The sequence below is a fragment of the Oryx dammah genome, unplaced genomic scaffold, assembly GCF_014754425.2.
Source record: "Oryx dammah isolate SB20612 unplaced genomic scaffold, SCBI_Odam_1.1 HiC_scaffold_3, whole genome shotgun sequence".
Lineage (NCBI taxonomy): Eukaryota > Metazoa > Chordata > Mammalia > Artiodactyla > Bovidae > Oryx > Oryx dammah.
The window spans coordinates 100,068,953-100,077,263 of record NW_024070187.1 but is presented as its reverse complement, the minus strand read 5'-3'; the positions used below and the strand labels follow the sequence as shown (position 1 = coordinate 100,077,263).

The 8,311-nt window shown below is 41.9% G+C and overlaps 1 protein-coding gene across 7 annotated transcripts in view; it reads left to right on the top strand.

Moving 5' to 3' along the window:
- The first annotated feature begins 224 nt into the window (after nt 1–224).
- MAPK10 (mitogen-activated protein kinase 10) overlaps nt 225–8,311 on the top strand; it is a 372,947-nt gene continuing 364,860 nt past the window's right edge. For 2 of the 7 annotated variants that reach the window (XM_040237274.1, XM_040237271.1), the window contains exons 1-2: nt 323–737; nt 5,993–6,107. The gene's annotated coding sequence lies outside the window, so the exon portion shown is untranslated. Of the gene's footprint in view, nt 738–5,992; nt 6,108–8,311 lie in introns of all 7 variants that reach the window. The other 5 variants (XM_040237275.1, XM_040237268.1, XM_040237270.1 and 2 more) reach the window with 5 other exon arrangements.

Below are 8,311 nucleotides of genomic sequence, written 5' to 3'. Positions count from 1 at the left end.
TGGGTCTGCAAGCATTTGTTTTCTGAGCCCTGCCGAGTGCTGGGCCAGGGCTGCATGGAGAGAGCTGTTTCCGTTGTGCAGACTGGCTGCCTGATGTCCTAGGTGCTGATAGCGGCCCCCAACGAACCCTGCTCCTTTCCATTTCGCCAGGTCCTCATTTCATCGGAAAACACGGTAGCTGCAGACGCACAGAGACTTTTTCCTCTTCTCCTTTCCCCCCTCTACTCCCTCCCTAGACCTCTCTGGGCCTTGACGTCACGTGTGCTCCTTTTGGTTGCCATAGCAACCCCATTCCCCAAGCCCTCTGTCCTCTCCTCTGGTCGGTTCCACAATGGTACAGGCAGCATCGCGCTGCACAATGGTTTCCAGGCAGTGAGAGAGGGTGATTCAGCAAGCCACTCTTCGTCTTCTTCTTCTTCTTTTTTTTAAACCTCCCCTTCTCTTTTTATTTTTATGGGGGTGGTTGGTGCTTGTTCCGTACTTACCTTTTTTCTTTCCTTTTTCGTTTTTACAGTATTCCATTTTTCTCCTCACCCCTCAATTCGTAGGGGCTCGAGTGACTTTATGCTTGGGTTTTCTTGGCAATCACCTGTCCATCATTAATTTTAAACAATTTCTCCACCTCCAAACAATCTATTCCTTATTACAGTTTGGAATGTGGTTAATGAGAGACAAGTAGGGAGGATTTCTGGGGCAAACACTGCTGGATCAGGATCGTAGTTCTCAAGCACGGAATGGTAGGTGGCTCTTTGCTCATTCTGGGTTCTAACCGGTTTTTTGGAGGGTGGTGTGATGTCTATTGATTGCTCCTGGTGGGGCGGGAGAGTGAGCATGGGAGACAGGGGCAGAGATGGGGTGGATAGGAGATTAATGAAGTGAACTACCTCTGAGGCAAGAAGCCACCAGCCTTTCCTTCTGTGCCGAGCATCTCTCCCAGGACTTGGGCGTGTTGAAACCTTTCAGTTTGGAGTAAGGGTTGGCAGAGGGTGGGAGGGAGCATTTTTATTGTGATCGGGGGTTTTTTAGACCAATGCAGAGCTGCAAAAAGGAAGAGAAAATTAGAGAGAGAGCGAAACAGCTGTGCTTGTTAGAAGTGCTTGCCTTGGTCCCATATTTAAGAAATGCTGTGGGCTCCATAAAACATTAAAAAATCACATCTTTAAGTTATGCATTTATGTTTACTACATGAGATGTTGTGCTTAAAAAGATATTTGGGGGGCATATTTACATATTTTAGTTAGGGAATGGTATTTTTTTTAATATTGTAGCTGCAAAACTAACAGCATTACTCTTGCAGAGAGACCCAAGGCTAAATCTGAGCTGGGGAGAGGAACATAGAATGGGAAGTGGCGGGGGGTCAGGTTAAAGACAAGAGGAAACAGTGGCACTGCGGTCGTACAGGTAAAGGGTCCCTTTAAGAAAGTGATCTAGTCAACAGCAGGCAGCATTTTTTTCTTTATGGCATGGTTCCCAGGTACTCTGTACTGGGATACTGTGTCCCCTAGAAATGTCAGAGCCCATTTGGGAGAAAAAGATCTATCATCAGAAAGGACCAGGGCAGTATATTTAGCAGAAAGGATGTCTTTGTGCCTGCAGCAAAATAAATGTGATTTTCAAGTAAATCAAGACTAGAGCCATTTCAAGAAAATTACAGACATATTTCTTTCTTCCCCCCTCCTCTCCATTTAAATCTAGAGACCAAGTCTCTGCTTTTACCCCCTTAAATGCATACATTCCTAGGGTACTGCAATTTAACCACAGCAGAAGAACGGCTTATCCCATGGCAGCTGGTGCTGAGGCAGTCACAAGGTTGTTTACACGGGGTGTCTTTGCTGCAGAGCTCCACAGCGTTTGCACAGCCGCCCTCCCTGCCTTGGTGTGTTGACAGTAACTTTTATGAACCGACCCGACAGAGGCAGGCTGAGTCCTATGGGACAGGCCACAGTTTAGACGGAAGGAAATTGGGTCTAAGTGCACCAGGCATTGCCAGTCCGAGGTTTGATTTCTCCCTCTGACCCTCGTCTGCCAGTTGTCAGACCCCGGAAGATCTCACAGAACGCTGATGCATGTGTTAGAATGGTTGCAGGAAGGCCCATGACTCTCAGAGAGGCTTCTGTAAATTTCTGCCTTAGGTGAGTGTTTGTGTTGTACATCTAGACAGTAATGCTCACGCTCACGGATGAGCTTGCCAGCTTCCAACTCCACTTTGGAGCCATCGGATTATAGGGGTCAGACAGTTTGGATGTAGCAGTTTTTCCATCTCTGGGTATGTATTCCTTCCACCACCTTGATCTCACTCTTAAAATTGACACAAAGTACTAAGTTAGCTTATTTGATCACACAAAGCACACTGGGTTTTCTCGCCCTGACAACGGAACTGGAAAAGCCAGTGACAAAGGTGGTATGACCTTAGGTATTAAAAGAGTCTTCTTGCTTCCTCATTTGTGCATCTTTCGCTCTCGTTGTTGCAAGGTGTCTTTAATCCGACAGTCTCCTGGTGTTATAAAATCTTCACAGTGTGGGTGAAAAGACTCTTGATGATGAGACAGTAAGAAATGATACGTCCAGTGGGAAAGACCAGGTGCTGCCTCCAGCTTCCTGCTTGTCTGCCCCAGAACAGCATCTGCTGTGGGGAGGAGCGTGTTTGCCAGGCTGGAGCGTGTTTGCCAGGCTGGAAGGGGATGTTCACAAACGGATCCCAGAGGGACCAACTGTGTTTTTGCTGTCATTGTCTGGTATGTCTGCAGCTATTAGTGTTTAATGGTTTCCTAGTGTGTGGTCAATATTTTTCAAGGCTGAAATGAACTGAGAATGGGTGGTGGATGCCCTGAAATATGTGTATATTTAAAAATTACAGGAAAATTCATAGGATTTCCCTTGTTAGTATATCCTATAGGAATATCATAAGCAAAGGGAATCTGCATAATTTTTAAGCAATGTGATAAAGCCTCCCATATTTAAAGGGAGGGCTTTTTGTTTTTGTTTGTTTGTTTTGTGTGTGTGTGTGACTTTATGTAAGTGAATCTTAGAGTAATAGTCTTTGAATACAGATGATAAGGGAAAGAAGGCAAATTGGGTTTTTCTTGTTAAGCATGAGGGCAGATGCTCTGCCTTCCTGATCTAGTTCTGGCTGCAGGTCCCATTTGTAGCTATAAGACTTTATATGGGATTGGTGTGCTTAAGTCAAATGATTGCTTAGTTGCTAGTGAGAATAATGAACTCAAAGCAAGAGAGACTTGCTTCACTTAGAATAAGAAGTGATAAATTGACATTTTAAATTCTTTCTCCATTGCCCCTGTTTTGTCTTGTAGTCTCTTTTATGCTTTTGGTTGGACATTGCAACACTTATGCAAAAAAGAGGCACAAAGTGTCTAAGGATGACACAAAGAGGTATAGTGCCTTATTTGCTATAGGCTGAGGGCTTCCTTCCTACAATACTTGCATCTCTTACAGCTTCTTCTGAGGACTAAGGACTTGTGGGAAAAGTTGGGCCCACAGACTGCAGGGGGAGATGCTTATTGATAAAGAACAGAATCCATTTGCTTCTTTAGCATATGAGAGATATTTATTGCATTGCATAAGTCTGAAATAAGACACTGTTGCTGATTCAGATACAAGATCATGCTGCAAATTGATTGAAAATTTAATTTGGATCTGGAGCCTGGATTTTCAGAAATGTACCTGTCTGAACATATTTTCATAGCAGACTTGTAAGGGTTTTGACTAAAGATATTTTAGTTTGAGTACATTTTATCCTTATAAGAAAATCAAGGCAAAGAGGGAAAAGTGGAAAGCCTGTATGTTTCAGGTTCTGTTTCCCCCCACTATTTAATGAAAGAGAACTCTGTTTCTTAATTGTGAATCTTGGTAGAAACTCTAAATGGAGACTTCAGGTGATATTTGAAAATTCTTAAATTGAAAGAAACATTTTTTAGTTTAAAAAGTGGACTGCAAGTTTCTAATTATTTTTGATAAAGGATTTTCTAGTTGAATTGACATTTTAGATTTATAACAAGCCTTTCTCACTGGTCTTATCCCTGGTAACTGTGAGATGTGAAACTCATAGGCTTATAGAACTAATGCTCCTAGGAATGGAAATTAAATTTTGAGTGGAGAAAGAAAGAACTGAAGTTTCCTCAGAAGCATTCCTAACCCATAGCTGCTTTAAAACCTCACATGGCACACAGGTATAAAATGAAATTCTCCTCCAGGGCAATTAGGCATTTGCAGAGTGGCCTGCATAATAACAAACAAGACTTCTGCTACACTGTGTGTATGTGTGTCTGTGTGTGTGTGTGTGTGTAAGCAGGAAAACACACACATAACCCAGTACTGACTTGTCTTCATAGATGTAAAACAGCCTCCTGGGTTTTGGATGTTAACCTGCTTGGGTGCTTTATGTACTTTGTGAAAATGAGTTTCTTAAAGTAATCATCCTCTTCTCATACATTGGAAATAGGATCTGAAAGCCCGGATAGAGAAGTCAGGCTGGTATGTCTGTTATTTGGCAGTGTTCATTCAGCGTCTGTGCGTCCTCTGTCATAGCACTTATCCTGGAGCACAGTAATTGCTGCTTCCTGGGCCTCATGTATTCACTACTCAGTTATAATCTCTGTCAGGCACTGACTGTGTCTGCCTGGTGCATAGTAGGGGCACAATCACTATTCCATGAATGAAGGTATCCCATGCACAGAGTTATCTAAGTACTGTGGGTGATAGAGTTTGAAACTGTAACACAGCTTCTGGGCTTCCCTGGTGGCTGAGATGGTAAAGTATCTGCCTGCCATGCAGGAGACCTGGGTTTGATACCCGGGTCAGGAAGATCCCTTGGAGAAGGGAATGGTTACCCACTCCAGTATTTTCCCTTGGGAAATCCCATGGACAGAGGAGTTCATGGACTCTCAAAGAGTTAGACATGACTGAGCAACTAACACACACACATACAACACAGCTTCTGCCATTAGGGAGCTTATAGTCATTTAGGGAGATGAGGTTAAATAACAAACGTGGTATATGAGCAAGTGTCCCTATGCAACAAATGCAATAGGGATTCACAGGAGGAAGAAATTCACCCCTTCTGAAATGGTGGTGGGCCGCGTTGGGATGGGGAGGGCAGGAAGATGTGGTGGGGGAGAAGTCCAACAACAGTCCTAAGTACTTGGCCTGGAAGGGAACTCTTGCTTGGAACAACTGTGTGTGTGCTCAGTCGTGTCTGACTTTTTGCAGCCCCATGGACTGGAGTCTGCTAGGCTCCTCTGTCCATGGGATTTTCCAGGCAAGAGTACTGGAGTGGGTGCCATTTCCTCCTCCAGGGGATCTTCCTGATTCAGGGACTTTACCTGCATCTCCTGCCTTGGCAGGTGGGTTCCTTACCACAACAGTGACAGACTGAAGTTACAAACCTACTTCTGTAGCTGGATCAGATTATGGAAAAATGTACATAAGGTCTCTTTCTAGCTTTACACCAACTTCAGTTTTTAACATTTTAACTTATTTTTTGCCTTCTTTATTAAATAATTTTTGTTGGAGTATGGTTGCTCAAATTCAATTTAGTTTCATTTTATTTCACATAGTTCAGAAAATTTTCCAATATCTCCTTTATCCGTGACTCTGTAATGCATTTTTCCATATGAACCCATTGTTCTTTATGAGGAGCAGACTGTGCAGACATGTAACAGGGAGCTTATAGTTGAAGCTGAATAGGGTGCCTCCTATCACAAACTCAAATCCATGTCGACCAAGGTAACAATTACTAATTGGGCTTATGTTCAAATTTTAAAATATCCAGCTACTCTGGTGATGGCCACACCAGAGTTCTAGTGTTTGATAAATTTGAACAGAGTGAACTACGTTGAGATTTTATTCCTTTCCCTTGTGTGCTCACTACCCATCCCCCAACGTCTTTGTTAGTCTTTTGATTTTTCTAAATGCAGGTGAAATCCCCACTGAAATGGTAAAATCAAACTTGATTGTGTTTTTGCTTTGATTTTAGGCTAGCGTGAGAAACACCCACGGCAATACCATCTCAGATCTCTGTTATGGCGACTCAGGCAAGAAGCTGTTGAATTAGACCCATTTCCTGTAGATGAGAAACCATACAAGCAGTGGTGAGTTGCAAACTTAAAAATATTCCTTAGCAGGAAACATGTGATCTATATAACCAATTTAAATATTGCATATGATTTAGTGTGTGGATCTGAAGAAATACTGCTCCCAAATCATGTCAACTAAAGAGGTGAAAATCAGTGTTTAACTGATGGTGTGGTGCTATGCTATTAATACCACGTGAAGGAGCTTGAGGTCTTTAGGTGCATAAGTGTGTCTTACAGCACCATGATGCTACCACCCTGGATGGTGCTAGTCTAAGTAAGATGATTGCAGTGAGCAATTTCCTGTGGCTGCATAACAGTTGGGTATTTACATAACAGTATTTTTCGGTGGCATTTATTATCTGCAACATAATTCTTCATTTTACTGCTTCATCTTCTCTAGTAGAATATTGGTTCTGATCTAAATTCTAACACTTAATTCCTTTCAGGAACATATATGCTTGTATATGGGGCTTCTCAGGTGGTGCTAGTGGTAAAAACCCACCTGCTAACGCAGGAGACACAAGAGATGCTGAAGACACAGGAGACGCTGGTTCGATCTCTGGGTTGGGAAGCTCCCCTGGAGGAGGCCATAGCAACCCACTCCAGTATTCTTGCCTGGAGAATCCCATGGACAGAGGAGCCTGGTGGGCTATAGTCCATATAGGGTTGCAAAGAGTCGGACATGACTGAAGCAACTAAGCGTACACACAGCATGCGTGTACATATATATGTGTATATAAGATATATGTGATATATATTAATGTAACATTTAGATCTTTAGACATAAGGGAAGAGAAACCACATCATAGTTTTATAAAACTCCATTTGTGGACATTTTAGCCTACAAATTATTTGCTTAATAAAGACAGTATTAAAAATGGATCCAGCTACTTTGCTATTTGGAATCATTTTAAAATCTTATTATTTTATAAAAATATCAGCTCACATAGGCAAAATATATTTTTTAATCAAATACTTGATGCTTCATAGTTGCCAATGTCAGTAATCAATAGACTCCAATGGAGATGAACCATGTATAATCTGTCAAACAACATCTCTGAGAAACAGATTATGACAGTGATGCTTGTAAGACTCCAAAAGAAGCTGTTCTGAACGAGTGATCAATATCTCTCTTTCATTTGCTTAGTGGCTTATATAACTCTGGGTATATAGGCTGCCCTATGAATCAATGCATAACCCATAACTGTGGAGTATTAATGAATTAACCTTGTACTTTTTTCACATCATGATTCTCATTACTGTCTGATTATGATTACTTTGAGGAAGCAGATATAATAGTCATCACTATGCTGTACTTAATCAATATGTGTTAAATGAGTGTTTGTTATGACTGAGAAACATATGTAATTGCCAGTAATCAACCATTTTGATTTCAAACAAGGGTGATTTTTTTTATGGCTGAACTTAATCTTTTGAGTTATGGGTCACTCCCAGTGATGTCGAAAATATATATTGCCCCCTCTTAAACATGTATTCATTCAGCACACATTTACTGAGAATCTGCAGTATAGATATCATCCTTTGCACTTGGGATAGATGAAAAAGACAGCACCTGCTTTAAAGGAGCTGTGTTTAAAGTATGTGACCCTTATGATAAAGTATGTCATTAAAAAAGGGAGTGATTTCTAAAGAGTGGGGTACTTATCCACTGCTATTAGATGGGTAGCCATCCAGTGCTGAAGGAAGTGCCACAGAGGAGAGTCTAAGACAGATGGGATGGGGGTTTGGAAAGGAATGCTTCCCAGAGGGAGCAAGATTTTAGCTGAATGTTAAGGGCAATAAGAGGTTAGCTAGAAGAAGGGGAACAGTGAGAACGTTTTTCAAGGGCCTAGAGACTTGTGGGAGTATGATTGATGGGGGGAGCTAGATGTCATTCACTGTGCTGGGGCATAGATGGGGATGAAGAAAGATACAGGAGATATAACATGAAAGGGTTTTAAAGACAAAGCTAAGGAGTTTGTTTTTTATTCCACAATAAAGAACCTCTGAAAGATTTTAAAAGCAGAATGATGCAATGAAACTTATTTTTTAGAAAATACCATGTACTCTAGATCCCATGGGTGGAGGAGCCTGGAAGGCTGCATTCCATGGGGTGACTGAGGGTGAGACACGACTGAGCGACTTCACTTTCACTTTTTACTTTCATGCATTGGAGAAGGAAATGGCAACCCACTCCAGTGTTCTTGCCTGGAGAATCC